Source organism: Schistocerca nitens, chromosome 4 (genome assembly GCF_023898315.1).
Source record: "Schistocerca nitens isolate TAMUIC-IGC-003100 chromosome 4, iqSchNite1.1, whole genome shotgun sequence".
Lineage (NCBI taxonomy): Eukaryota > Metazoa > Arthropoda > Insecta > Orthoptera > Acrididae > Schistocerca > Schistocerca nitens.
In genome coordinates this window covers 289,487,489-289,510,873 of record NC_064617.1, presented here as the reverse complement: position 1 = coordinate 289,510,873, position 23,385 = coordinate 289,487,489, and the positions used below count along the sequence as shown (strand labels likewise).

Here is a 23,385-nt window from a genome sequence, read left to right as displayed (position 1 = left end):
CCCTTTCACCTTATTAGCGTTTATCAATTTTTGCGTTCTTATTTCGCAAAATGTTATCTTTAAAACTTCTTTAGCCTGTAATCGTTGTTGAATACTAGTAGATTTGTTAGCTAGGGGTTTTCTTCGCCCATGCTGTTTCTTTTGGTTCGCCCTTACTTGGATTTAGAGCAACTGAGGTTGCGCAGTCGTCAGCACACTGGAAGCGCATGCTGAAAGACGATGGTTCAAAGCCCGCCCCATCCAGATTTAGGTTTTCCGTGATTTCATAAATCGTTCTGCGCAGATGCTGGGATAGTTCCATTGAAAGAGCATAGCCAGTTTTCTTCCCCTTCCTTCACTAGTTCGAGTTTGTCCTTTGTCAGCAATGACCTCGTTGTCGATTGAATGTTAAAGGCTAATCTTCATTCCTTCACTTCTTTTACTTGCAATTTTGTGTTCTAAACTATATAATTCATTGCCACTACTCTCAGCTAAATGAATTACTACTCTTCTACTAGTCGTTTAATATATTAAATCATAAAAAAGGTTTGCCTTTGGTACAACTTGATCACTAACGGCGTAACAATCGGCTACTCATGCCAGGAATGTTTCTAGTTCGCTTTTTTTTTTTTTAAGCGTGTTGATTCTCCAGAAGTTAGATAAAATAGCTCCAGCGACTTTCCATCCTATTTATCATACGTAAGATGATTCTAGGTAAAACTGGTTAAAAAAAGTCTTTGCGACAGTGTCTGCTAGTATTTCACATTTAAAACATGCTATCCCTTGTTGGACAGCTTTCCTGTTGACACAAAGAGCAGGTTGTCGCAACCATCGGCGAGAGAGGAGAGAGATTATTTGTAGACATTATTTTTAAGTGAGTTATTTCGTGATGAAAATAAGGCGAGAGACGCGGTCCACGGTTACTAATAGTATTCATGAAACTTTTTTGTGCTCAAATATTAAGCTCAAAACGTCTGCCTTGTTCCGTATTATAAAGAAATGGTTTTCAATCATAATTCGCAGTTATACTATATTTATGTTAGATATTAACTAACCTGGAAGAATGGAACGTTTGATACCGTGAGATTTGTTCGATTGAGAGTTTTTTCCCTCAACCGCATGGAGAATGCCGCGATGAAGAAAAATTAAACAACGTCTTTCTCGCAACAACCAGTTTACATGCAATTAAAAATACTACAGGATTAAATTAGCACTCTACTATCCTAAACAAATGGTGTTACAACAAAACAAACTACAACTGCTGGCTGCAGAGGGCTGTGCTTTCCTAGGGCCTACCATCTCCTTAAAAGATGATAATAATAATAATAATAATAATAATAATAATAATAATAATAACAATAACCACATGGCAAGCACCCGTATCATCTAACACACCCACATATCGATCAAGGCGCATCCAACACATGGCTAAGAAAAGGCAGTATATACAGTGAGACGGAAGGATTCATTATTGCAATACAGGATCAAACAATAAACACCAGATATTACAGCAAGCATATTATTAAAGATTCCAATACGACAACAGATAAATGCAGACTTTGCAAACAACAAATAGAAACAGTTGATCACATCACAAGCGGATGTACAATACTAGCAAATACAGAATACACCAGAAGACATGACAATGTAGCAAAAATAATACATCGACAACTTGCCATACAACATAAACTAATAAAACAACACGTTCCCATATACAAGTATGCACCACATAATTTACTGGAGAATGAAGAATACAAATTATACTGGAACAGAACCATTATAACTGATAAAACAACACCACATAACAAACGTGACATCATACTCACCAATAAAAAGAAGAAATTAACACAACTAATCGAAATATCCATACCCAATACAACACATTTACAGAAGATAACAGGAGGAAAAATTGAAAAATACATCCAACTGGCTGAGGAAGTCAAGGACATGTGGCATCAGGATAAAGTTGACATTATACCAATTATACTATCAACTACAGGAGTCATATCACACAATATCCACCAGTACATCAACGCAATACAGCTACATCCAAACGTATATATACAACTACAGAAATCTGTAATTATTGATAAATGTTCAATTACCCGAAAGTTCCTAAATGCAATGTAACATATACCGTACAGTTAAAAGGAAGTCACGCTTGATCAAGGTCCATTTTTAACCAGACATAACGTCCAGAAAGAAAAGAAATAACAGTAATAATATCTGGGAGCTGACACTTTCAGTAAGACGTCAGGGTAAACAAATCTGGGGTTCAGTAAGCCAGAGGGTGAAATTAGATATGTATATCGGACATAATCTAGAGGTAAGTTACCTGCTACGAATTGATAATTCTTAATTCCATCTAATCAGTCATTAGATGAAATTGACTCAAAACTCATAAGATGCGATGAAACATTTCTATAATTCAGAATGCGCCGCCTCTATAACATCTGTTGGTGTACAGGTGAAATACAAGAAAATGAAGATGAGCTAAGGTTACTTTTCATTGCTTAAAAAGAATACGAAGTAAGACAACTAACTACAAAGGAATCAATCTCTTGAATTCTTCTTGTGAAACCTGCAGCAAAATAATGAATGAAAGCCTTCGAAACACTATTGATTCAATTTTATTAGAGCAGCTAGCAGCCTTCCGTAAAGGAATATCCTGTGCCGACGATGTATTCCTTCTGGAACAAATTCGATAGAAAATACGAAAATCCAATTTGAAAACGCACCTAGCATTTAACATCTATTAAAAAATCATTTGAAAATTTCCACGGAACAAAGCCATGGCCAGTAATGGAGAAAAGAGGTTTACCCAGAACCTTAAAAATATTCCAAGGTTTACAGAAAAACATCGCAATAAGAATAGATCACGGCAAAGAACTGACACCAGTAATTCAGGTAAACCAGGAGTAAGGAATGGCTGTAATACGTCACAAACACTGTTCATCATATACGTCGACGACCTGGTCCAAGAGTAGGTGACGGAAAGAATCCCTCTAGGTATAAGGATAGGCAAATTTCTTAATACGATGCTTTTGACGACGACCAGGTAATTACAAAAGGACAGTTAAGGCAAATTGCAAATAACAATGTACCGAGTAAACAATATAAGTCTAAATTATAACGTGAAAATATCAATAACAGAAACAAAAAGAAAGCAATCTTAAAGGAATACCTCGTAAAGTCTAAGATAATCATGGGTAACACAATAACAGGTGTCCCGTTTCCAGTGTCTAGAATGTGACATAATTTTTGAGGAATAGGAAGACTGAAATACGACAATTAACGCCTAACAACGTGTATGTTGCAAGATAAGAACAACATTAAAGGGTAAAGCGAGAAGAGTAAATAGTCGTGGCACTATCCACAGTACAGCATTGAGTACTAAGTTGGATTTTAAGATCAAAAGACCTAAGACAATTGAAAAATCAGAAATGAAGTTCCTTAGATCAATTAAGTGCAGCACAAGAGAAGACAAAACAAGAAATGCTGAAGAAAGGAAAGAACTGGGGGTGCATCCGTTAACTAAAACCAAAATGGGACTGGAAAGAGTGTGTATTGCCTATGTCATATGAGAGAATCCCACGACAAGCTGTGGAATATAATCCTGTTCGAAGTAGGAGTGTAGGAAGGCCAAAGAAGAAATGGTGAGGCCAGAACAGACCATAAGGCCTCATCTTGGGCTGGCACAAAAAGAAGAAGAAGTATCACAAATTTAATGTTAAAGGAGTAATACAATAATTAAGGGAAAAGGGAATACAGACATGTGTAAGTGACGTGGACAGAAAACGCAAAATTGCAAAATAGGAATGGCTACAGGAACGAAATTTTCAGACGTAAAAGTAACTCCATAAGTATCGCAATGTAAGTGTTACAGATTATTCACTGTTCTGGCGAATAAAGTAAAAAGTTCAGTGAGGTCATTCGGGAATTATGTTGTCGCATATATAGGGAAGTTGCAACACCGGAAGACCTGCTCAGGATTGACGTTTTGTGCAGCGATTGACAGTTGCCCCTCAACGTAAATAGATGTAACGTACTGTCTACAAATAAACGGAAAGACCCATTAGTGTCTCAGAACATGATTGACGAAGAACCACGGCAAACAGCAAAAACAGAAAAATATCTAACTGTTCCCATCCGGAGCGATTTAAAGAAAAACGAGGACATAAAACTCATTGTAGGAAAGGCAGATACCTAAAAGGTTGGATGAATTCTACCTAAATGTAATTCACCCAAGCCAGAATAGGTTATACTACTCTCGTTCTGCTAATTCTTGAGTATTTCTCTGAAGTCTGGTATCCGTGCGAGATAGCATGAATAAAGTAGGTTTGTGGCGTTCGTCAAGGGTTCGTTAGGAAAGCGTGGGGGTGTTACGAAGTTACTCATCAAACATACGCTGAGGTGACAAAAATCATGGGATACTTCTCTTGCCCGGTTTTGTGCAGCAACACGATGAGCCATGCTGCCTCTATAGCCGTCCATAATTGTGAGAATGTTGCCGATGCAGTATTTTGTGCACGAACTTCAAAAATGGTTCAAATGGCTCTGAGCACTATGGGACTTAACATCTGAGGTCATCAGTCCCCTAGAACTTAGAACTACTTAAACCTAACTAACCTAAGGACATCACACACATCCATGCCCGAGGCAGGATTTGAACCTGCGACCGTAGCAGTCGCGCGGTTCCGTACTGAAAGCACGATCTGAGCTCATAATTATGTCCCATCAATATTCGATGGGAGTCATGTCGGACTATTTGAGTGGCCAAATTATTTGCTCGAAATGTCCAGAATATTCTTCAAAGCAATTGCGACAATTGTGGCCCGGAGACAAGGTGAATTGTCGTCCATAAAATTTCCATCATTGTTTGAGAAATGAAGCCCACGAATGGCTGCAGATGGTCTCCAAGTAGCCGAACATAACGAATTGCAGTCAATGACCAGTTCAGTTGGACCACAGCGCCAAGCTCATTGCACGTAAACACACCCCACACCATTATGAAGCCACCGCCAGCATGCACAATGCCTTGATGACAACTCGTGTCCATGGCAACTTGTGTCATGGGCTCTGCGCCACACTCAGACCCTACCAGCAACTCAAACTGACTGAAATCGGGACTCATCTGACCATACCACGGTTTTCCAGTCGTCTTCTAGGGTAGAACAGATGTTGTCATGAGTCCAGGAGAGGCGCTGAAGGCGATGTCAGGTTGTTAGCAAAGGCACTCGTGTCTGTCGTCTGCTGCCACAGCCCTTTAACGCCAAATTTCGCCGCACCGTTCTGATGGATACGTTCGTCGTACGTCCCGCATTGATTTCTGTGATTATTCCACGCATTGTTGCTTGTCTGTTACCACTGATGATTCTACGCAAACGCCGCTGCTCTCGGTCGTTCAGTGAAGGCCATCGGCCACTGCGTTGTCTGTGGTGAGAGGTAATGCCTGAAATCTGGTATTCTTCACACGCTCTTGACATTGTTGACTTCGGAATATTGAATTTCTTAACATCCGAAATGAATGTCCCACGCGTCTAGCTCCAACTGCCATTCCGAGTTCAGAATCTGTTAATTCCCATCGTGTGACCATAATCACATGGAAAAACTTTTTACGTGAATCTCATGAGGACAACAGACTGCGCCCCCAATGAACTGCCCTTTTGTACCTTGTGCACGCGATGGTATCTCCATCTGTATATGTGTCACTGTCCTATGAGTTTCGTCGCCTCAGTGTTTGTCACAGAAACCTCAAAAGAGGCTGTGTGCAACAGATACAGGTTTACTATTGCAGTTCCGAGAGTGCATTCCAAGAAGATTCGGAAACATGTTACTTCCTCCAACACATATCTCGCAAAATCAGAGAAATATGATCGCAAACTGCGGTTTACTGAAGATCATTCATCCCACGCACCATTCACAGATAAAGAGATAGGGGGTGGCAACGTCAGTGGTGTCACAGATACCCTCTGTCACACAGCGTAACCTGACTTGTTGAGCGTAGACGTACACATGAATTAATGGAAAATTACTCCCGCGGTGGCAAACATATAGCAACAATATTGGAAGCACAGTGAGGTGGTGCTGTCTGATGCAATGATGTTGTGGCGCTGCTGGCTCTAAGGTGGCATGCAACGAACGTGAGGCTGGTGTAGAGTGTACTACAAGCATGGATGGAAATGAAGTTCCATGCTTTTTGACAGAGCATAGGGGAACGATGAGGGAGACCCGCACCGCTGTACTGGGCAAGGTCCTAATGGAGGTGGTTTGCCGCTGCCTTCCTTCGACCGTAATGGAGATGTATGATGATGATGAAGACGACACAACAACACCCAGTCATCGCGGGGCAGGTGAAAAACCCTGACCCCGCCCGGAATCGAACCTGGGACCCCGTGCTCGGGAAACGGGAACTCTACTGCGAGACCACGAAGTGCGGACACATGCATGGACAAGCAAAGAATTAACTCTTCACTGCAGTCACACGTCATCTAAAGTGACTTTCTATTCCAGAAATCGCATTTGAATGTTTGTTGTTTTTGAGAAGAGTGTTTTATGCCACATGTAACAAGGAGAAACCTCTACCAGCGCGTTCCGGAGTTCGAAAATGGAGCGATCATGGCGTACCGAAACATCAGCCTGTCGTTTAGCCCATGTTCGTCGCGTTCGTACGATTTTTATGCTAATACTGAATCAATGGATTCACGGGGTTCATGCCCAATGCCAAGCAGGACTAGCTCATGACTAGCACCCGAAAGGGCACACATTCTCATTTGTGCAGGATCCTACAGTAAAGCCACGTACTTTGAGTCAGGAAAGGGGTTGTTTGCAGTAAGACAAGAATGCACGCAAACAATGGGACGACTCTGGAGTTTCATCGACTGTCATAAAGTCAACCATCGTCGCGGCTTCTGTTGACACAACAGCGGATAGTGGCGCACCGGTATTGGTGTACTCATCGACAATACTGGATATAGTAATGGCACCACGATGTCTTTAAGACGAGTACCTGTTCGGCATCATAATGGATGTATGCATGTGAAGAAAGTGAACATTAAGAAGTAGATTGCATTCATAATCGTCATAGAGGCCCAGTATATGGCGTGATGGCAGGGGGCCGGCCACGGTGGCCGAGCGGTTCTAGGCGTTTCAGCCCGGAACCGCGTGACTGCTACGATCGCAGGTTCGAATACTGCCTCGGGCATGGATGATTGTGTTGTCCTTAGGTTAGTTAGCTTTAATTAGTTCCAAGTTCTAGGGGACTAATGCCCCAGACGTTAAGTCCCATAGTGCTCAGAGCCATTTGAACCATTTGATGGCAGGGGATGCCACTGGGTACACAAGACGATCATCTCTGGTTCTTGTGTCGGGACTTTGGACAGGAGGTGATAAATTTCAGGCGCTTTAAAGTCACTGCTTGTCTCCTAATTTTCGATGTTTCTGTGACGTTATCATTCTACATTGTTGCCACCGCTATCCTGGCCTACCTCGAAACAGGAAGTTTTCGACTATTTCCCGGACCAGAATGTTCTCCTCTTCAAAATAAATTGTCATGGGCTGCTGGGAGACTGATTCCTGCTCCCTAACCATGTACTTAGATCGACGATCTCTGGCAAAGAGTTGAAGCAGCACAGAATGAGGTACCTATAACCATCCAAGCTCACTTTACTGCCCAGCCTTTGACGCTGCCAGTGGTGTTAGCTCTGTAAGTGCCAAATATCACAACAACTGCATGTCCAAATTACCAACAAATTTCCTCATTTATTCTTCCAACAACACAGCATATATGCTATTTCAAAATTTCTTTATTCGTTAGTGATACAATTTCAATGGCCAGCGATATCCAACCACTTTAAATTCTTTTACATTAATGCCAATCACCACTTCAGTCTTACAGTTCTGCACTACATTTCTGGCAAATCGCCGAATAATTTTGATACGAATGACATATTGCCACATACTGTCTTCAGGAACTGGAACTGACTGTCGTCACTGCAGTTACGTTTTCATTTAAAGCGTAAACCCGCTTCTGATTGGGCATATAGAACATCATTTGGGTATTAAACTGGTCAGTCACATTAATGTGACCACCTGTCAATCACCTGTCGCTCAGGTGATCCTACAGTGGTGGATACAGGGCGGCGGTACGCTGTGTCGCTGGCCAGGCAACCGCTCAGTGTGGGGCAATCAGTCGTCAGAGCGTTGTTTACCCGAGCGGCGGGCCATTGTGCTCGCGTGTTCAGCAACGCTTGTGTTCCGTTGCCAACAGCAACACGTGACGCCGGCGTGCAGCTGTTCCGCTCAACTCCCTCTCAATTAAGCTGCCAGATTGTCCTGTCGCGGCTGCGACAGACGGCCCACGTCTGCATAGGGGACAGCGGTACTTCGTCGTTTGGCGCTGGTGACCCTGCCAGGAATACGGGCTATATGGTCCTAATGTGCGGTGCCTGGCCTCTGAACCTAGACATGAATCGGTGGACATTTCGTCTTAGCAAAAGTTTCCTCGTGTAGTCCTCTAGTACCGGTATCACGCGAGACGATTTTTACGAATAACAACATCATGTTTGATTGTATTGGAAAGAAAATGCAGATAAGTGCGGGTAGGACTCACGCTCGGAGGATTCTGTACAAACTTAATTATGCCTGCAGATAATAATAATTTCATGTGGGTCAGTGACCTGGTTCTAAGTTTTTTTATTGGAGGCCACTTCAGCGACTTTCATATCCCTTTCGCAGTGATCCAACTAAGGAAAAGGAGATTCTGTACAACATGTTGTTTCTGGCGACTCCACACATTGTTGAGAGTTGAAAACCAGGACGTTTAAACGAATACTGGAAAATCCGTAACTTGACCAGGATTCGATCCCTGACCTCACAGTTTCCCTGCTCGGACTTCAACGCTATACCAGGTACGACCTGTATACTGATACTATAGTTGACCTATAGCTTCTTTTGAGTGGGTTTGCGAGTATAAAAATATGTGACATGTATGGCCGTATCTTTTGACTGCATGCACGTAGGAACTTAAATTGCTTACACTGTCAAAGGACTGTAGACCTTGATATAAATTTCAATCTAATATTTATCTCTTCGTGAGAAAAAAGTGATCTTAACGGGCAGACAGGTAGCAAATGGGAAAAAATATAATTATAAATTAACAATTTTTAGATTTTTTTCCTTTACTTGTTCTGTTTACGTGTTTACGTGTTCCTAGGTCAACAGCAAGCAACTTACAGGTTTTCGTGAGTGAGTTTGCGAGTATCAAAATATTTGACTTATATGAGCGTATCTTTTCACTGCTCTGACGTAGAAGCTTAAATTATTCACACCACCAAGGGACAATAAAAGTTAGTGCATGACATAAATTGCATCTTGATACCTCTATCCGTTCCTGAGATAAAAGAGTTTTAACCGTCGGACAGATAGACAGACAGGCGGTCAACGAAATTCCAAACCTAATTCCAAACCTATAAAGGTACTGCTTTCACTGATTGGGGTACGGTATCCTGAAAAGGAGAGATGATTGTGCTTTTGGTTCGATGGATGGGAGTCTCTCCTAAGCCGTCTGCACACTGACATAGTACTAAGTACAGAGTTGCATGAGTTGTTTCGCAAACAAAGACACATTTCGAACTGATAATTACTTACTCTGAATCGTCATTCAAATACAAAGTTTTATGTTCTGATACAATTTTGCGATCCTTTACGAAATTCATATGGATTAAAAATGTTATCGCTGACGTTATACAAACCAAAATTGGCCAATATTACTTGAAACATAAAAAATGAAAATAAGGTTTAGCCAGTGAGGCTGGGAAGAGGAAACAAAAATATTGAAATAAACTTGAAGATACATTTTCCATATTTTCAGGCTATTTACAATTTGTACCGAAACCAGATGGCAGTTATAAGAGTCGACGGATATGAAAGGGACGCATTGGTTGGGAAGGGAGTGACATAGGGTTGTAGCCTCTCCCCGATGTTATTCAATCTGTATATTGAACAAGCAGTAAAGGGAACAAAAGAAAAATTCGGAGTAGGTATTAAAATCCATGGAAAAGAAATAAAAACTTTAAGGTTCGCCGATGACATTGTAATTCTGTCAGAGACAGCAAAGGACTTGGAAGAGCAATTGAACGGAATGGACAGTATCTTGAAAGGAGGATATACGAGTAAGATGAACATCAAGAAAAGCAAATCGAGGATAATGGAATGTAGTCGAATTAAGTCGGGTCATGCTAAGGGATTTAGATTAGGAAATGAGACACTTTAAGTGGTAAAGGAGTTTTGCTAGTTGGGGAGCAAAATAACTGATGATGGTCGAAGTAGAGAGGATATAAAATGTAGGCTGGCAATGGCAAGGAAAGCGTTTCTGAAGAAGAGAAATTTGTTAACATCGAGTATAGATTTAAGTGTCAGGAAGTCGTTTCTGTATGGAAGTGAAACATGGACGATAAATAGTTTGGATAAGAAGAGAGTAGGTGCTTTCGAAATGTGGTGCTACAGAAGAATGCTGAAGATAAGATGAGTAGATCACATAACTAATGAGCAGGTATTGAATAGAATTGGGAGGGAGTTTGTGGCACAGCTTGACTAGAAGAAGGGATCGGTTGGTAGGACATGTTCTGAGGCATCAAGGGATCAGCAATTTAGTATTGGAGGGCAGTGTGGAGGGTAAAAATCGTAGAGGGAGACCGAGAGATGAATACACTAAGCAGATTCAGAAGGATGTAGGTTGCAGTAGGTACTGGGAGATGAAGCAGCTTGCACAGGATAGAATAGCATGGAGAGCTGCATCAAACCAGCCTCAGGACTGAAGACCACAACAACAACAACATTTTCAGGAAATATGACATCTTCTGTAACACAAATTAATATTTTAGAACAGAGAGCCAGTAATAATAGCTTCAGAATTTACGCAAAAAATTAGCAAGTAATAAAAATTTCCAAAATTTCTGAAAGTAGATATCAGCCAAACAGAAATGTAAAAAATTTAAATATCTTTAGGAGATAATGCAAGAAAATTGTCAGATAATAGCTGCTACAGACGAAAGAATATAGAAAGTGGCAAAGGTATGTGGTATAAGTAAAGGTGTTTACGGTTAAAAAAAATGCCTGTCTACAAATAAAAGCGTTGCTGTAGAGGACTAAGTTCAGAATGTCTATATGCATGCGAAAATCTAGCATTAAACTACAATTCAGATAAATTACATATACTAGAAAGGCAAATCATTACGAAAATACACTAACAGAAAAAAATATAAGTACAGCTGGAAAGACGACGTCTATTTAGATCTGACGATGGCATATGCCACCCGAAGGATAGTGCATGTGCAGATAACACTTTCAATATTGTCCGCTAACAGATAGAGCAGTGGCGTAGCGAGCATAGAGCTATCTGTGTCTACCATTTAATAGCGAATGCTCGTAGCGAGAAGGTTCAGAGTGGTGTAAACGTGTGAAACAAGCAGGCAACCACGCCACAGAAATGCACTTGTGCTTCCTACAGTAAAATGCACATGTTTGAAACGAGTTAAATTGTAGCCTTCAGAGAGGTAAGATGGTCCTTTCGGATAACTGCCACACAAGTTGGAGATGCTGCGTCGGTTGTGGAACGATGATGGTATAAGCGGTTACGTAAACATCCTATGACCTGTAGATGAGGTTCCGGATGTCCACGTAGCACAGACGTGGTATTGTAACTGCAGCAGTGGCAGATCGTACAGCTACCACAGCACAGATAATAGGGCTTGTGAGCCCAGACGCTTCAACACGAACTGTTGCGTACCAGTTATTAGCAGTGGGACTGCAGGTACGCACGCCTCTAGCCTGTCTTCCACTAGCGCCACAGCAGCGACGTGCATGGCTCGACTGCTGCTGTCAGAGGATCACCTAGGAGATGGAACGGCGTCCTGTAGTCTTCAGCAATGAAAGCAGATTCTGCCTGTATGTAAGTAGTGATCGTTTGTGCGTACGACGTAGACCTGGTGAGCGCTGCCTCACAGAGTGCATTTGTCCAAGACACACTGCCCCCACCCCAGGTCTTACGGTCTGAGCTACGATAAGCTTCGAGTCTCATTCATCTTTGATGTTTCTGGAGGGTACGCTAACCAGCACTAGGTTCGTGCAGAATGTTGTTAGATCCGTCCTTTTTCCCATTCTTGCAACAGGAAGGTGTTGTGTTGTTCCAACAGGATAATGCTCGGCCACACACTGCCTGTGAAACTCAAAGTGCTCTGCAAGACGTACAGCAACTTCCCTCGCAAGCACTATCTGCTGACATTCGAGTACGTGTGAGATATGACGGGACGAGAAGTGACTCGTGCAACTCGTCAACCAACAAGTATTACAGAATTACGTGAACTGGTAGAGTAGGTGCGGTATAACATATCCCACGAGAGTATTCTCCATCTGTAGTATCTACTGGATGCCAGTCAGCCCTTGCGTTACCATCCGTGGAGACTACACCATGTACTAACATTGGTGTTTCTGCATGGGTCAATACCTGGTACCTCAGAATTGCTTGTGCCGTCGATCTGTAAATGTAAACATTTCATGTACTCCGCATACATTGTTGCAACCATGGATCTTGAATGAATTTTAAACGTCTAAAAGCGAGTACTAATTTTTTCTGCCGATGTGTTAAGCACACAGAAGGAAAGTTGTATGCTACAAAGTATTGGTAGAATTTATCGAGAGAAATAATTAGAAAAAGAAGTACTTTTTCGAAATTTATATATACTGCAAGACTGTAGGTTAACAATTTGGAAACAAGAAGTAAAAAATGACTTAGAAAAAGATTATATAAAAGCTGGAGAAACAACTGCTAGTGAAGTGTTACAGGGAAAAATTATTGGATATGGAAGAATTACAAGGTACGAAAATGAAGAAACGCTGGTCTCATATGGTCAGATAGGAAACACATAGCGTGTAAATGACAGAATAGTGTAAGGGAAAAAAAACGAATAATTATTTGAGGTGGCAACGAGGTCCGTAATTGGTCCACCCAAGGGGTAAAAAAGACATTGTTGTTGTTGTTGTTGTGGTCTTCAGTCCTGAGACTGGTTTGATGCAGCTCTCCATGCTACTCTATCCCGTGCAAGCTTCTTCATCTCCCAGTACTTACTGCAACCTACATCCTTCTGAATCTGCTTAGTGTATTCATCTCTTGGTCTCCCCCTACGATTTTTACCCTCCACGCTGCCCTCCAATACTAAATTGGTGATCCCTTGATGCCTCAGAACATGTCCTACCAACCGATCCCTTCTTCTGGTCAAGTTGTGCCACAAACTCCTCTTCTCCCCAATCCTATTCAGTACCTCCTCATTAGTTATGTGATCTACCCATCTAATCTTCAGCATTCTTCTGTAGCACCACATTTCGAAACCTTCTATTCTCTTCTTGTCCAAACTATTTACCGTCCATGTTTCACTTCCATACATGGCTACACTCCATACAAATACTTTCAGAAATGACTTCCTGACACTTAAATCTATATTCGATGTTAACAAATTTCTCTTCTTCAGGAACGCTTTCCTTGCCATTGCCAGTCTACATTTTATATCCTCTCTACTTCTACCATCATCAGTTATTTTGCTCCCCAAATAGCAAAACTCCTTTACTACTTTAAGTGTCTCATTTCCTAATCTAATACCCTCAACATCACCCGACTTAATTCGACTACATTCCATTATCCTCGTTTTGCTTTTGTTGATGTTCATCTTATATCCTCCCTTCAAGACACCATCCATTCCGTTCAACTGCTCTTACAAGTCCTTTGCTGTCTCTGACAGAATTACAATGTCATCGGCGAACCTCAAGCTTTTTATTTCTTCTCCCTGGATTTTAATACCTATTCCGAATTTTTCTTTTGTTTCCTTTACTGCTTGCTCAATATACAGATTGAATAACATCGGGGAGAGGCTACAACCCTGTCTTACTCCCTTCCCAACCACAGCTTCCCTTTCATGTCTCTCGACTCTTATAACTGCCATCTGGTTTCTGTACAAATTGTAAATAGCCTTTCGCTCCCTGTATTTTACCCCTGCCACCTTTAGAATTTGAAAGAGAGTATTCCAGTCAACATTGTCAAAAGCTTTCTCTAAATCTACAAATGCTAGAAACGTAGGTTTGCCTTTCCTTAATCTTTCTTCTAAGATAAGTCGTAAGGTCAGTATTGCCTCACGTGTTCCAGTATTTCTACGGAATCCAAACTGATCTTCCCCGAGGTCGGCTTCTACTAGTTTTTCCATTCGTCTGTAAAGAATTCGTGTTAGTATTTTGCAGCTGTGGCTTATTAAACTGATTGTTCGGTAATTCTCACATCTGTCAACACCTGCTTTCTTTGGGATTGGAATTATTATATTCTTTTTGAAGTCTGAGGGTATTTCGCCTGTTTCATACATCTTGCTTACCAGATGGTAGAGTTTTGTCAGGACTGGCTCTCCCAAGGCCATCAGTAGTTCCAATGGAATGTTGTCTACTCCGGGGGCCTTGTTTCGACTCAGGTCTTTCAGTGCTCTGTCAAACTCTTCACGCAGTATCGTATCTCCCATTTCATCTTCATCTACATCCTCTTCCATTTCCATAATATTGTCCTCAAGTGCATCGCCCTTGTATAGACCCTCTATATACTCCTTCCACCTTTCTGCTTTCCCTTCTTTGCTTAGAACTGGGTTTCCATCTGAGCTCTTGATGTTCATACAAGTGGTTCTCTTTTCTCCAAAGGACTCTTTAATTTTCCTGTAGGCAGTATCTATCTTACCCCTCGTGAGATAAGCCTCTACATCCTTACATTTGTCCTCTAGCCATCCCTGCTTAGCCATTTTGCACTTCCTGTCGATCTCATTTTTGAGACGTTTGTATTCCTTTTTGCCTGCTTCATTTACTGCATTTTTATATTTTCTCCTTTCATCAATTAAATTCAATATTTCTTCTGTTACCCAAGGATTTCTGCTAGCCCTCGTCTTTTTACCTACTTGATCCTCTGCTGCCTTCACTACTTCATCCCTCAAAGCTACCCATTCTTCTTCTGCTGTATTTCTTTCCCCATTCCTGTCAATTGTTCCGTTATGCTCTCCCTGAAACTCTGTACAACCTCTGGTTCTTTCAGTTTATCCAGGTCCCATCTCCTTAAATTCCCACCTTTTTGCAGTTTCTTCAGTTTTAATCTACAGGTCATAACCAATAGATTGTGGTCAGAGTCCACATCTGCCCCTGGAAATGTCTTACAATTTAAAACCTGGTTCCTAAATCTCTGTCTTACCATTATATAATCTATCTGATACCTTTTAGTATCTCCAGGGTTCTTCCATATTCACCTACTGCGTTTCCTTCTCTCCCTTTTCCTATACTCGAATTCCAGTCACCCATGACTATTAAATTTTCGTCTCCCTTCACTATCTGAATAATTTCTTTTATTTCATCATACATTTCTTCAATTTCTTCGTCATCTGCAGAGCTAGTTGGCATATAAACTTGTAGTACTGTAGTAGGCATGGGCTTCGTATCTATCTTGGCCACAATAATGCGTTCACTAAGCTGTTTGTAGTAGCTTACCCGCGTTCCTATTTTCCTATTCATTATTAAACCTACTCCTGCATTACCCCTATTTGACTTGGTGTTTATAACCCTGTAGTCACCTGACCAGAAGTCTTGTTCCTCCTGCCACCGAACTTCACTAATTCCCACTATATCTAACTTTAACCTATCCATTTCCCTTTTCAAATTTTCTAACCTACCTGCCCGATTAAGGGACCTGACATTCCACGCTCCGATCCGTAGAACGCCAGTTTTCTTTCTCCTGATAACGACATCCTCTTGAGTAGTCCCCGCCCGGAGATCCGGATGGGGGACTATTTTACCTCCGGAATATTTTACCCAAGAGGACGCCATCATCATTTAATCATACAGTAAAGCTGCATGCCCTCGGGAAAAATTACGGCCGTAGTTTCCCCTTGCTTTCAGCCGTTCGCAGTACCAGCACAGCAAGGCCGTTTTGGTTATTGTTACAAGGCCAGATCAGTCAATAATCCAGACCGTTGCCCTTGCAACTACTGAAAAGGCTGCTGCCCCTCTTCAGGAACCACACGTTTGTCTGGCCTCTCAACAGATACCCCTCCGTTGTGGTTGTACCTACGGTACGGCTATCTGTATCGCTGAGGCACGCAAGCCTCCCCACCAACGGCAAGGTCCATGGTTAATGGGGCGCACAATTATTAGTAGCTTACTGACAGCACCAACAAGGTATTTGATACATTGATTCTACATGAGATTACATTTTGTGCTGGATCGCGAGAACTAAAGAGCAGAGGTGGAAACCATTTCCATTATACTGACAACGAGCATTCGCATGGATTCTGCAATTAACATATTTCGTCAGTAACACGAGTGAAATAACCCATCACTAAAGCCAAGGACGGCGGCGGCAAACTGGACGGCAGCTTTTCGATTTGTCACGATTAAGAAATTTCATAACAATTATTTTACTGGCAAGAGAAAAATCAGGTGATAACATGAATTTTATGAAGTCCAGAACATGTTGAGTTAATTTACAAAGCTCTCTGCACCGCATTACAATGTGAGAATGTGTGGGGTTGAAGTACAGTTTTCTTTCATATCCGTAAACAATGTACGAAGATATATATCTAGGTGTTAGAATTTAGTACAAGAAATGGAAAATAAAATGTGCGTTCTATCAAAAAATCTTCATGCAAAGATAGATTATGGCATTTTTAAAAGTATGCTAAATAGTTGTTCCCATTTAACATATTTTGCGATGCAAACAGTTCATTATTAACTTAGGGAATTATTTCAGCTAGACCGAAATACGATATTTTTAAACCTCCTTCTAAAAGGATGAAAGAAGGGAGGAAGATAAATTATAACTTAGAATTGAGTCTCAAGTTCAGATAAGGAAAAAAAAAAGCGAGGAAGGAAATTGCCCATGTGCGTTTCAAAGGAATAATTCAAGTATTCATCTGGATCGATCTAGGAAAAAACTGAACACTTTAATCTGGGTGGCTAAATGAGGATTTGGACCCAACTTCTCCCAAATACAAGTACAGCGGGCTAGCCTTAGTACCAGTGTAATACTATCGACCTTTTGAGAGTTGAGAGACTTTGCACTAATGAAGCAAGGAATGTGATTTGTTCAGTATGTAGTGTATAAGAGTGTCTGCAGAAGATAATATTCTTTGACTATGTGAAGTTTAATGTTTATATGCAATTAACAAATGTTTATAATGTTATGTAAGTAACAATAATTATCTTTTATTTAACTATGTATAATTGTTTGTAAAGTGAAGTCAACACCAGCTTAGGGCTAAAGTTAAATATAGGTGAAAACCAATAGGGATCTACCGACGTTCTGGAAGGTCGGAAAAGGTGGATGTTTTTTGCTGCTAACACAAGCGTGTAGGAGAGAGGACAAACGGAGCGGGTGAGACAGGCGCAATACACTGTGGAGGTTGGTGACGAAAGCTAATGCGCGCTGTACTCCGCAGTATTGTTTAAACAGAAGCAAAAGTTTAACTGTTTAATAGAGGTGAGTGAAGAGGAAGTGCTAAGGTACATGTTTGCAACGCTTTAGAAGAGATATAAAATTACGTCTGCAACGACTGTTGGTTCCTGGATGGGAAAGGTCTAAGACATCCATTACTTAGACCGACGCAGTTCCCCAGGAAAGCCAAACTCATAATTGCACTGGTATAAGTCGCATAATTCGAAACCACGAAGACAAGTAATGCTCCCCGTCGCTACAAAACGGTACGTGCCTTCAAAGCACCTAAATCTCCAGCAACTGTGCTCACGACGACGATACTGAAATTAACCGTCCAAAGTTCTGTATACGAGCTGTGTTGACAAGTTTTTCTGCGTTTTATTCAATAATCATTTAATTGTTTCTTAAACGCAAAACGACTCATGTAACCTAAAGTGTTCCAAGTAGGGATCCTTTCCTATACTCAAGAGAAAGAAACCGAGAATCCATTGGTGTGAAACATTATTGCGCAACTGAGTGTTTTCTTTCAAAAAATGGCTCTGAGCACTACGGGACTTAACATCTGAGGTCATCAGTCCCCTAGAACGTAGAACTACTTAAACCTAACTAACCTAAGAACATCACACACATCCATGCCCGAGGAAGGATTCGAACCTGCGACCGTAGCGGTCGCGCGGTTCCACACTGAAGCGCCTAGAACTGCTCGGCCACAACGGAAAGCCTGTTTTCTTTCAAAGTAAATTTAAGTTATCAGTCAAGTGCAGCAATTAAAGTAAATGTTGAAAATTGTAGATTGCATAGGAAGTACGTAAAGTAAATAAAAATTCTACTTAGTGTGTGAACTTGGTTATTAGGACCTTCTGTCCCAGAAATTAAGTAAAGTAACTATTTCAATAAGACTGAGAAAAACCAAGTATAAAACCTTTTGGAATCATTCCGATACTTACAAAAGTATTGTAAAATATTTCTTGTGTATAAAAGAAGTTTTCAGAGGGAGTGTTGTTGATCTTACCTTCAGAAGCGTAAGTCGGTATTATTGTCGTTCCGGCGCTGTTTTCATGGACCAAAACTTTCTAAGTGTGTGCGTGTGACCTATTCTGAAAGCAGTCATTATTCAGCTGTCTACGTGCATTAGCCTGTTCCTTCAGTGATATAAATTATTAAAAGAGAAAATGTTTTAATAAGAACCAAAATATAGTAAACACCAAATATGGTGAATTTGTTGAATAACGTCAATCGATTCGTCGTTTTGGCTGGTGACCGTGTTTTTCAGTATTATTATCACTCGCAGGTAGTAGTTTGACGGAATAGAAAAGCCGCAATCGAGATAACTTCACATTGGATTGAGCTTTATCTATTACGCGGCATCTGAGGTCACTAGCGATTGTTAAGGAGGTAATTATGTTTAAGTGCTTCAGTTACCGAAGCTAGAATAACATCTGAAGTGCTGAACTTAATTGCAAGAGTAGAAACAGTGGGTGTTGTAAGCGGCCTTTAGAAGGTGACAGAACAGCACTTACATCGCCATACTACCGTTATACCAAGACATTAGATATAAAGCCCTTCACAAGAAAAGTAATGAGAATAACATCAGTAATTACTGACATACTCTTAGTCACTGCCTATACTGAGAAAGTGATGCGCTCTAGATTACTGTCCTAACTTAGCTATAATAACAGACTATAATAATAGACTTAGGATACAATAGTTATGTCAAGTACAAACTCACACATCAAATTTTACAAGCATTAAAATAATAAAGCAGCATCAGATGATACTTACATAAACTACTGAAGACATCCGAGTGTTTAGTGATAAAATTAGTTTTCCAATTAAAACTGTTGTTGAGAAAGGTGTCATGATGAAATTATTATTATTATTATTATTATTTTTTTTTTGGTGAGAGTCCAGTAAAGTTCAATGTTCAGTCTTAGGTTCACCAATTTTCATCTTGTGAATGAACCCTCATTTAATCGGTAACAACGAAATTTATTTTGTTGCTTATCACAACCATTATAATCAATCACAAAAAGACATACAAAACACAAGAAATTGTATTTAAAATCTTCAAGCGAATTAACGAATGGTTCTCACAAATAGTCCCTTTCAGTTTAAGATCACAAAAGCTATACCTTTAGTTCTAAATATGGAAGAGAGCAATAACAATGACAAATTTAGCACACATCATAGAGTTAATAACTTTGGAAACATCTTCAGTCAGTTTGTGTGCACTGTGGAGCTGAGGTTCTCCGTACACAATTCGTTTCAAGCAATTATTCATTCATTAGTAGCAGTATTGGAAAGAAAACCTGGTAGGTTGACAAATTTTGTTTCATTTAGTTTGTTACTTTATTGTTCAATGATATATTGTCTGGGCATTCTTGTTTAAGGGAGCATGCCTTAGTTGCACAGAACCACGCAGTAACAATAATACACATGTATTGTTTGTGGGTGAGACCTCTAACGACTTCATTTAACCCATGACTTCATGGCCTGAAGAGTCTGTCACGAAATCTGTTGTAAATAATCTGTTGAATTTCAACTGGAATAATAATGTCCATAATTATAAAACTAGAAAAAATCACTTTAATTACTTACATTTGCTTCAGATAAGGAAGCCGGACGAGGTGGCGTTGTGGTTAACAGTTTGACTCGTAGGAGTAGGGCTCTAAGTTTCCATGATTTCCCTAAATTGTTGAAGATGAAATGGGATGATTGCTTTGAAAATATTATGCCCGATTCGCATTCCATCCTTGCCATGTTCGTCTCTGAAGACCTCGTCGTCGACAGGGCGTTAAACCGCGATCTACCTTTGGTACGACTCTGTCAAAAACAACACGATATTGCGAATTACGATATAATTTCAGGGGGCCACATAAATGCAGCTCAGCGCTTATGTAAGCCCCTGAACTCTCTTACATCATGTCTCACCAAGCAACGCTACACGAACCTAATGTCTGCCATCCTACGTAACCCTGCATGCGACCTGTCAAGAAAATGCACTGTCGTTTAAGTCCAAAATTGTGTCAGAATGATTTAAGCAAAACATTATATACATGGCGCTGCTTGTGTGGTCAGTCGGGTACTCTGACCTCTATCATTGAGCTCATCTGGACGGCGTCAACGCTATGGGTAAGAATTGGCTCTCTATGCTTTCAGCGTCTCGTAGATCCCACACCATGATGCATCGCTGCCATCGGCAGGACTACATTTCATAGTCGATGTTTTACGTTTATTCATATGCACCTGATAATTTCTTCTCGAGACTAACTATTCCATTCAACTCACACAAGTTCCTTGTCGTCACTGACAGAATTACAGTTTCATCGGCGAACCTCAAAGGTTTATTTCTGCTTCCTGAACTTTTATTCCATTACCGAATTGCTCCTTGGTTCCCTCTTCTCAACTACTTATTCTCTTTCATGTCCTTCGACTTTAATAACTGCAGTCTGGTTCCTGTACAAATTATAGATAGCCTTTCGCTCGGTTAATTTTGTCCATGCTAACTTCTGAATTTCAAAGAGTGTATTCCAGTGAATATTGTCAGATGCTTTCTCTAAATCTACAAACGGTATAAACGTGGGTTTTTCCTCCTTCAGTCTACTTCTAAGGTAAGTCGTAAGGTCCGTGTTGCCTCGGGTGTTCCTACATTCCGCTGTCGCATCTGCCAGTGCTCCAATTCGTCTGTAAATTACTGGCTGCTGGACATCAACATCAGACTAAATGCAAAATTAAAAAAAAAAACAACTGATTTAGATCAAAACCTAAATCTAAACGCCATCGGCTACCACTTCAAAAACGCGTTTAAATGCAACGACCATTGAGAGAGGCTGTAGAAGGCTTGGCAGATGGCATGTGAGTTTTGTCTCAGCCCTCTACTGAGACTACAGGGTACGTGCCATTAAGCTTTCACACAGCATTGTGAGTGTTGTCTACGCCAACAGCAACAATATGGATTCCAATCGTATTCTTGTGATTAAATGAAATGATAATTAAATAGACACCCTAGCTGCAAACAGGCGTTGATATACTTCACTGGGGACATGTTGAAAATGTGTGCCCCGACCGGGACTCGAACCCGGGATCTCCTGCTTACATGGCAGACGCTCTAACCATCTGAGCCACCGAGGGCACAGAGGATAGTGCGTCTGCAGGGACTTTTCCCTTGCACGCTCCCGGTGAGATCCACATTCCCAACATGTCCACACCACTACATTCGTAGTGCGCCTAATAGATGTTTGCCCATCATACTCATTACTCGTGGCAGATTAATCTACCAAGTCCCGTACGAGTTCGGGCATAGCGTGTGATTAAACCTGTCAATTGTGCCTTCAGTTTATCGTTTTTAGTTTTATTTTTTGATAGTATATTGTAAGAAAAGTGTAACTAAACAGTACACGAGCAAAAAGAGAAAAAAGTACGATGAACCACTTCGGGATGGAAAGTTACATCGTAGAAGTGAGGGTTACAGCATAAAAATGTGTTGGCGGGAGGTCAGGTTGACCCTAAAAAAGAGATATGTACAAAATATCTATTTCTAATACACATTGTTGTTACTTATTATTGTATGATTTGATGGAATTTTCTTATAAAGTAATGATTTATAAATTGCTGACCTAATCTGTATGATCACACTATCGAAGTCTTGCTTTGTTTCAGTTAAGTTGCAGGAGTGAACTACTGTGTGTTTGCTTCCCGTCTGAAGAAAGTCTTCCATGTCCTCTAAGACAATGTGTGGCAAAACCCCTTTTTGATATTTTGGAAGCTCACTATCGCTGTAAAACGAAAGTTCCGTGATCAGTATCATGATGCAAAGGACAGCAGACGATAATCTACCCTTTAATATTCATTGCCATGTGAAAAGTGTGGCGTTGTACAGGTCTGTAGGAACACTTCCACGCTTGTCTTTGTAATAACCAAAAGCAGAACCGGAATCATTCGCGACAGCCAAAAAAGAACGTGGAGATAGTGTTCACTGAAAAGTGGAGTAATAAGGACCAAAATAGTAATGGGTTACGTCTAATATCATTAAGAATTTGGTTGCACCGTAACAACTATGTAAAATAGGAATTATTCCATTATTATTGAAATGTGAGAGAATTTTCCGTGTCTAACATGTCTTGCAGTCAGTGGAATAGTTCTGTAGTGGTATGTTCTATCAAACGTCTAAATTATTGTGAGCGAATTCGTCAACTACAGGTACATTGTTTAGAGTTAGGTCTTTAAGTGTTTTGTTTTTGTGGGAGTGTCATATCTCCTTTCTCATTTTTATCCATTTTCTTTTCTCTTTCCATACAATTGTCTATACTATGGGCAATATAATACAACTTGATAATATACATAGATTGTAGTCAGTATCTCATAGATGAAATTAACTGAAAGAGATGGATGGTATTCGTTTGGTAGATAATGAAGAGTCCTAAACTCTAAGCAGAGTTGCTACAAGAGAGAAGCAAAAATAATCCGTCCTACTACAATCTGCCGAACTATAAAATAATAGCATGACATATTTCAGTTCCGACATTGTTTGGTCTTTGATGACGTCAGAGCACTACTGCTCTGTAGGAGTACGATATTCACAAAATCACTGCAGTCCACCTTAGTTTCGCTGAATGAATGATTTGTTCCTCTGTAACTGGTTTTTGGTGTAAACCTCTTACCAGATGGCCGCATACAGTTCCCTTGAACATTTGAAATGATTTTTGCGAGGAAAATACGAAATTTATTTAAGATCATATAGAAACGTCTCTTCATAAAAACGTTTAAAATATGCCGCCGTATGACGGTGTCCTTTGATCCTAAGCTAGTGCGGAGAAATAAATCATACACGCAACAAATCTGTAGCTGCGTTTTCACGTTTCCTAAAAGCATTCTAGCATGTTATGACTAGTGAGAAAGATAACGGG

At 40.6% G+C, this 23,385-nt stretch overlaps 1 protein-coding gene and 1 non-coding gene across 2 annotated transcripts in view; both read right to left on the bottom strand.

Moving 5' to 3' along the window:
- LOC126252256 (uncharacterized) overlaps positions 1–23,385 on the bottom strand; it is a 201,811-nt gene that overhangs the window by 113,135 nt on the left and 65,291 nt on the right. The window lies entirely within an intron of this gene.
- On the bottom strand, positions 21,537–21,611 carry Trnat-ugu (transfer RNA threonine (anticodon UGU)). The gene has a single exon. It is a non-coding gene; the product is annotated as a tRNA-Thr (tRNA).